We start from the raw sequence: 7614 nt of genomic DNA, 5'->3' as shown, positions 1-7614 counted from the left end.
TAACTGTTGAATTATCTATTTAAAATGAAAATCTATACAACGAGTGGCAAATCACAGAGATAGGGAAAGACAGTTGATAACACAAAGAAAAATAAAAGTGATGCAGTGTTATGTCCCTGTTTGAATATGATCACACTTTTATAAATTCTTTGCTTTTGTTATTACAGAAAACAGCTATGTGCATCTTGAAGAACAACAGCACTTTCAGCATGCTGTTTTACTCATGTGCAACCCATCAGACTGCACAACAGTGTCTACTGTGGCTTCAGCACCAGCGGACATTTATTGACTCTGCTGCACACTAATGCACACACCTAATAAAATCATATTCTCATAATTTGTTTGTGTTTAATTGCTTAAAAAGTACATATTTGCATTTGCATCTATTGTGAAATGTCATAACACAGGTTACATAACGCCTATCCAACCATCTGTCTGTAATTCAGTTTTTATAAAACTCTTGTTTACATTGCATGTACTGCAGTCTTCTGAAAATCAAGCTTTCAATAAAAAACTAAGAAAAAATAAAAACCAAGGAAAACTCTAAAAATATATTTGTTCCAATCAAAATATGAACATGATAGTTTTCTACTATTCACACAGATAATAATAATAGCAAACGATGTTTTTTTATGTCTTTGTGAACTACAAAGATAAGGTATACATTTCTAATTAGGGTATTTTACAGGGTGCAAGAGCCAAATTAGTTTAGCCAGGTGAATCTTTTCATTTAAACGTCAATAAAAATTTAACTTTGCAGACTACCTTTTGTCCTCTTAATTGCAAGTGTTTTATGAAATTGTTTTATTAGCTTTTTTTAACACTTGTTTGAAACTTACATACTCTAATTTACAGTATAAAATGTTTCTTCTGTGTTTAGCATATAATTGAACTGCAGTCATTTATTTTCTGTACTTTACTGGGCTTTTTTGGTGCATGTTATGTTTTCAAGCTACTTTTACTTTGTATGAGTTTTGTGTAACCTGAGAACCGCAATGCTAAAAAGGATCCAATTTGACAGGTAGTCACGTTTCCAAGACAGTGATAGGCTTTCACATGCTGTCAATCACTTTTTTTTTTCTGTGACGGCCAAGGGTCCGTTTTTAAATGCTACGTTAGGTTAGCGGTTTATCTTAGTATTATCGTTGGTGTTGGTGATAGATTTAATCAAACATTTGTACAACTCAGCTCGGTTCGAAAGAGATAAGATTCTATAGCCTACAGTATTTATAATGCAGAACATATATGACGCAAATATGTGGACACATATATAATTTATATGTGCACATAAATTAACATATAAGACGCTTTATGTGTGTGCACTCATGTGTCCATGAACGTACTTAAGAACTGATTGTACAAATGTTTTACAATAAAACAGGCAGTAATAAATTTATTTTTGAAACAGGCTGAATGAAAAAGTCAGTCATCATTTGTTCGTTTGATTGGCAATAAAAAAAGTAGATGTATTATATGTAAATTAAATGTAATTGCAAAGAAAATATAAATTAATTGTTAATAGATCAATTCGCAAGCTCAAAATATAACTTGCTTTGTCCATCCCACCATATTCATTGCTAAATAGAGAGGCTAAAAGCAGAAGCTAAATGACTAGGCAAATTGAATAGCTAATAGGAAAAACAGCAGGGAAATGGAAAGGCAAATGTGAAACATAATTGCCCTTATTCCTGATTAGACCTGTATTCGTAATTCTCTTTTTAAATTGCATTTTTTTTACATTTTGAAATGTACCATTTTATTTATGAATTAATTAATGTATTTTTATGTTGATGATCTACTCATTGAGTGTTTTATGTTGTTGTTGTACATTCCTTTATAATGTTAACTATTTATTGATGTATTAATATTTAATTTATTCATTCATTGCTTTCATGATTAGTCTTTTTTTATTGGCCATTAAAAGATCAAATAGTACATTCCTTTTTTCTTTTGTCTTTAATTTTTCAGTGTAATTGTTCATGATTGATCATTATTGATTTAGAAAAAGGTAATTCTAGAAAATGGTAAATCTAGATTTACAAGGTGTCATAAAAGGGATGTTGAAGTTTGTTTTATTTTCTATTTATTTCCTGAGTGCAGTATGTGCAATTTTTCTTACGGTGTTAAATTGTTGATTTGATAGCATGCCGAAAAAAATAATGACTTGAAGTAACATTGTTTTAAACAAATAAATGCCCTATTGTTGTGCTAACAATTGGTTTTCTGTCTTTGTATTAACAACTTTTAAGTTTTGAGTACAGCTTACTTGAGAAATTTAAGGCAATCAGTTTCCACACATTTGTCTAGTAATGTGAACAAAGCAGACTTGTTAAGAGAACTGTTTTGTTTGAGTTCTGTGCACTAAGCTTAACTTACATCTTTAAGTTGGCTGAACTTGTCAAATTGAAACCATAAACTTCTTTGTCAATTGAATTAAAAAGCAAATATAAGTGGATGTTTTCAAGAGACGAGTTAAATCTAGCAGGTAAATTCCTCAAACAAAAATAAACTGCTCCCATTTTGTGAACTTTGGTTTTAGAGCCTAAAGGATTTGTTGTTTCAAAATCATCAAAATAAAGTTGAATTTGTAAAGCTTGAGGAAATGTACTGTACAATTTGTGATTTTTAAAATGTGAGCCATCACAGTAGTCATGCAATTTATCATCACTTTCGGTTGAATCCACAAAGAGCTTTTGCATTTGTTCATTGTCAAAAAGAAACTTCAGAGTATCAATAATAGATATGTATTGACATGTATCTGCTATTAACACTTGAGTTAATGTACCTTGCTTTCTTGCAGTGTCACCTCTGTTTCCAAGGAAGATTTCTGTTGGCTTGATAAAAGAGTGGTTTTCAGCAAAATACTTGGTCATTTTGTAGGGGGTATCAACTTCCTCAAACATATTTCGTCCTCTTTCAAAATCTTCCATCAAAGTCTGCAATTCATCATTGGGTACAGAGTAACGATTAAGCAGAGATGTAGTTCTCTCTTGCAAACAGTCCAGGGTTTCACAAAGTAGTTCTTTTGTGCATGTGATGCTTCTTTGCACATCAGTCAGGGTACAATTTGAAGATGAGTACATTTTTGCAACAAATGCTGCTGCACAGCTTTGGTAATCAGAAGTGCTGCAATTACTGGAGCCATCAAAATTAGTCTCTAGAATATCAACAGCAGCAGAGCATGATGCAGCTGAGAAGTCCTCACTCATGCTGGTGTCAGGGTCTTGTTCTAAATGTACTGGGTTTGCAGCTTGAGCATGTTCTCTATTGAGATGTTTAGTATAAGAATTGAAGTTATGGTATGTTCGTTGACAATTGTTTTGACTACAAACAATTGTATAATCCTGTCCATCAGAAAGTGCATGGACATGCCTAAGATGACTTATAAGTTTCCGGATGTCTTTTGAAGTTGATTTTTTGCACTTCAGACATATGTACATGGTGGTACAATTTAGGAAAGTGCTTGAAGCTTTGAAATAAGCTCCACAACTTTAGATCTCTTCCCACCAGAGAAAGGAATGTCATACACATTTTCAAAGTAATTAAAGACAGATGTGATGCTGGTGTCAGGGTCTTGTTCTAAATGTACTGGGTTTGCAGCTTGAGCATGTTCTCTATTGAGATGTTTAGTATAAGAATTGAAGTTATGGTATGTTCGTTGACAATTGTTTTGACTACAAACAATTGTATAATCCTGTCCATCAGAAAGTGCATGGACATGCCTAAGATGACTTATAAGTTTCCGGATGTCTTTTGAAGTTGATTTTTTGCACTTCGGACATATGTACATGGTGGTACAATTTAGGAAAGTGCTTGACACTTTGAAATAAGCTCCACAACTTTAGATCTCTTCCCACCAGAGAAAGGAATGTCATACACATTTTCAAAGAAATTAAAGACAGATGTGAGTTGGATAGGATATTCTACATTGCAAACCCAATACATTTTAAACAGCTTGTCGATGGCACACGTCAGACTGTTATCCTCAAGTGGAATGGTGACTTTGTCATTCTCGGCCACAATGATGTATTGCGCTGTAGAACTTGGGGCTCCTAAACCAACAATGTGGGGTTGATGGCTTTCCACCATTGTCTGGGAATTATCCAGGAGGCTGGAGATGCTGGTTCCAGCCTGTAAAAATAAAAGTACATTTTATTAAATCCATTTTCAACACAGTTCAAGTGACTGGAGTTTCTCTTAAAGGGATAGTTCACCCAAAAATGAAAATTCTGTCATTAATTACTCACCCTCATGTCGTTTCAAACCTGTAAGACCTTTGTTCATCTTAGAAACACAAATTAAGATATTTTTTGATGAAATCTGAGAGCTCTCTGATCCTCCGTAGACAACAACGCAATCAAGGATCAGAGCGCTCTCGGATTTCATCAAAAAATATCTTAATTTAGATATTAAATTAGTGATTACTAATTACTATTTAGTAACATCAAAGTGCTTGCACAGAAAACTAACAAACAAAAAATAAAGCTAACAATATTTCCTTCCCATTTTCGAAGAAAGAGGTCAGCCTTCCCAGGAAACATTTTTCCAAACTCCGTGTCAAGCTACAACACAGGATAGAATACACAATTACAACACTACTGTTTCCTCAGTATGTTCACAAAAACGAGTCAAGTTTTCAAGTCAAGTTTATGCAATCTTAACTTCAGAGAGGCATTGTGGGCCATTCCAAGTTATGAATATTAGTAAAAAGAAAAAACTATACAGCAGTATTATGATTTGAATTAAACTGAATGAAAAAAAAAAGGGTGAGGCTTGATTTTAGTGCAGCTTAATCTCTAGCTTGCAGCAGACCAATGGTTGGAGGGGAGTGGTTAAAGGATGTTTAAAGCATAACGTAAGAGAAGGAACAGCATTTCAGAAGGAAAGCAAAATTCCAGATTATGACTAAAGATTACAAAGACAAACTTTTTTTTTATTTGTGGAACGATCTTCCCACTCCTATCCGGAATGCTGAATCCCTGACAATTTTCAAGCGACAGCTGAAAACTCATCTCTTTCGAAGCTACTTGACTTCATCATAAAAAAAAAAAAAAAGTATCTCTCTCTTTATTTATTCCTTCTCTTTCTAGCTTGTACTTATTTGAACAATGTCTAAGAACTTGGTATTACAACCACTTCTTGTGTCTGTTTGCCTCTTTAAGAAGAATCGCTTTATGTATCCCCCAATTGTAAGTCGCTTTGGATAAAAGCGTCTGCTAAATGACTAAATGTTAAATATACTCGGACCTTTGCTTTCAATTAGTGCTTGCAGTGTGTCTACATCAATTCTAGTATGTTGATGCTGGAAATATAAAAAGCACAATGTAGTTCTAATTAGATAAGTTAATGATTCAGTTACTCAAAGTCACTCACTTGTTGTTCCAGAATGAATCCACATTTTTGAATGAACTGGTTGAATGGTTCTCACACTCATAAAGACATCTACTGGCAAAATATACAGATGTGCAAGTGTACAGACTATTAGTTTCTGTGGAATGGGCAGAGTAATAAAAATAGTGAAAAGCATGCTGTTATTTCAGCACTCAGTTATATATACAAACCTTCGGTTGACTACTTGGACCTGCTTCTTGTGTGTTCTTTGGTGCAACCTTCAAAAAAAACAAAAAAAAAGGCAGTTAAAATATGTAAAAGTATATTACTTGTATCAGTATACGCAAGTACTCCATGAACATACATTCTGTTGACGACTTGGACTGGCTGCATCTACATCCAATTTTTCATCCTTAAAGGACAACAAAAGTAACAAGAAGTACAATAATTACAATAATAAAGATATTAAATAAAATTAAACTGCATCTACTCTTGTTATGCACAAAAATGTTAAAGTAATATTTTATCAATGGATAAGTTTAATTTATAAAGTTGTCTGTTTCTGGTATGAATGGCGCTCCTGGCAAAAAACAGTGTCAATGGGCCAGATGGCATGGTGATTTTTTTTTTTTTTAAGTTGTGTTTATATGAAATCAGGATTACAATGTATGTGACACAAAAGTGTGATGTGTAATACTGTAGGTAAATACTGAAGCATTCTATGGTGGATGATCATACAATAAATACAAAGTTAAACAATCCCAAACTAGTAAAGTGTGTTTACCATTGACATGTTAATATGAGTTTTCATTAGCTAGTAGCTACCATTATGTACTATGCTAATGAAAAAAGAAAATGTAGATAAATACTGTACTACTTTACATTATCATTTGTAATCATCATCATCCCACACCATGTTTGAATGGAAATGCCACTTGAACTGTTTCTTACCATGCTCAAAATTGAAAAGCAATATTAATATTTAATGCTTAAGAAAAGTACAATAATACTGGAATCTGTATACATGACACACATCATTTATTATTAGTTATGTTACTGAAAAGGGAAATTACATACCAATGCATGTGATCCACTTCTCTTAATCGACTTAAACAAAACTTGAAACTTGTCCAAGGCTTCCACTTTCTCAGTTAGGTCGGTGTCAATAAATTCATTAAAGTCAGCGTTAAATTGTAAAAATTGGTGGTACTCTGCAGCACAGGGGAGGAGACATTTGGAAGCATCAATTATTTCTGCTGCACTCTTGAGATGCTGCAGTTTTGTGCATAGCTCCTTTTCATCAAGTAGTACAGCCACTAGTGTGTTTGGAGTGTCCTCCATTTGAAGCTGCAAAAGGGCAAACAAAAACACCCATCATGTGTGGAGAAAACCAGGCACTGCTCATCACCTGTCCAATACAGTCCCAACAGTGAAGCATGGTGGTGGCAGCATCATGCTGTGGGGGTGTTTTTCAGCTGCAGGGACAGGACGACTGGTTGCAATTGAGGGAAAGATGAATGCGGCCAAGTACAGGGTTATCCTGGACGAAAACTTTCTCCAGAGTGCTCAGGACCTCAGACTGGGCCGAAGGTTTACCTTCCAACAAGACAATGACCCTAAGCACACAGCTAAAATGACGAAGGAGTGGCTTCACAACAACTCTGTGACTGTTCTTGAATGGCCCAGCCAGAGCTCTGACTTAAACCCAATTGAGCATCTCTGGATAGACCTAAAAATGGCTGTCCACCAACGTTTACTATCCAACCTGACAGAACTGGAGAGGCTCTGCAAGGAGGAATGGCAGAGGATCCCCAACTCCAGGTGTGAAAAACTTGTTGCATCTTTCCCAAAAAGACTCATGGCTGTATTCGATCAAAAGGGTGCTTCTACTAAATACTGAGCAAAGGGTCTGAATACTTAGGACCATGTGATATTTCAGTTTTTCTTTTTTAATAAATCTGCAAAAATGTCAACAATTCTGTGTTTTTCTGTCAATATGGGGTGCTGTGTGTACATTAATGAGGAAAAAAATTTACTTAAATGATTTTAGCAAATGGCTGCAATATAACAAAGAGTGAAAAATTTAAGGGGGTCTGAATACTTTCCGTACCCACTGTATGTGACACAAAAGTGTGATGTGTAATACTGTAGGTAAATACTGAAGCATTCTATGGTGGATGATCATACAATAAATACAAAGTTAAACAATCCCAAACTAGTAAAGTGTGTTTACCATTGACATGTTAATATGAGTTTTCATTAGCTAGTAGCTACCATTATGTA

At 34.4% G+C, this 7614-nt stretch overlaps 1 long non-coding RNA gene across 1 annotated transcript; it reads right to left on the bottom strand.

The window, feature by feature from the left end:
• Window positions 1–5231: 5231 nt before the first annotated feature.
• On the bottom strand, window positions 5232–6615 carry LOC107566470 (uncharacterized). Its single transcript, XR_001606515.1, has 4 exons — window positions 6409–6615; window positions 5696–5743; window positions 5562–5609; window positions 5232–5302 (listed from the first exon to the last, which is right to left on the bottom strand). It is a non-coding gene; the product is annotated as an uncharacterized lncRNA (long non-coding RNA).
• Window positions 6616–7614: the final 999 nt, after the last annotated feature.

The sequence above is a fragment of the Sinocyclocheilus grahami genome, unplaced genomic scaffold, assembly GCF_001515645.1.
Source record: "Sinocyclocheilus grahami isolate Dianchi unplaced genomic scaffold, SAMN03320097.WGS_v1.1 scaffold1077.1, whole genome shotgun sequence".
NCBI lineage: Eukaryota > Metazoa > Chordata > Actinopteri > Cypriniformes > Cyprinidae > Sinocyclocheilus > Sinocyclocheilus grahami.
Note: the sequence above shows the minus strand (reverse complement) of the source record. Positions and strands in the feature narration are given on the sequence as shown.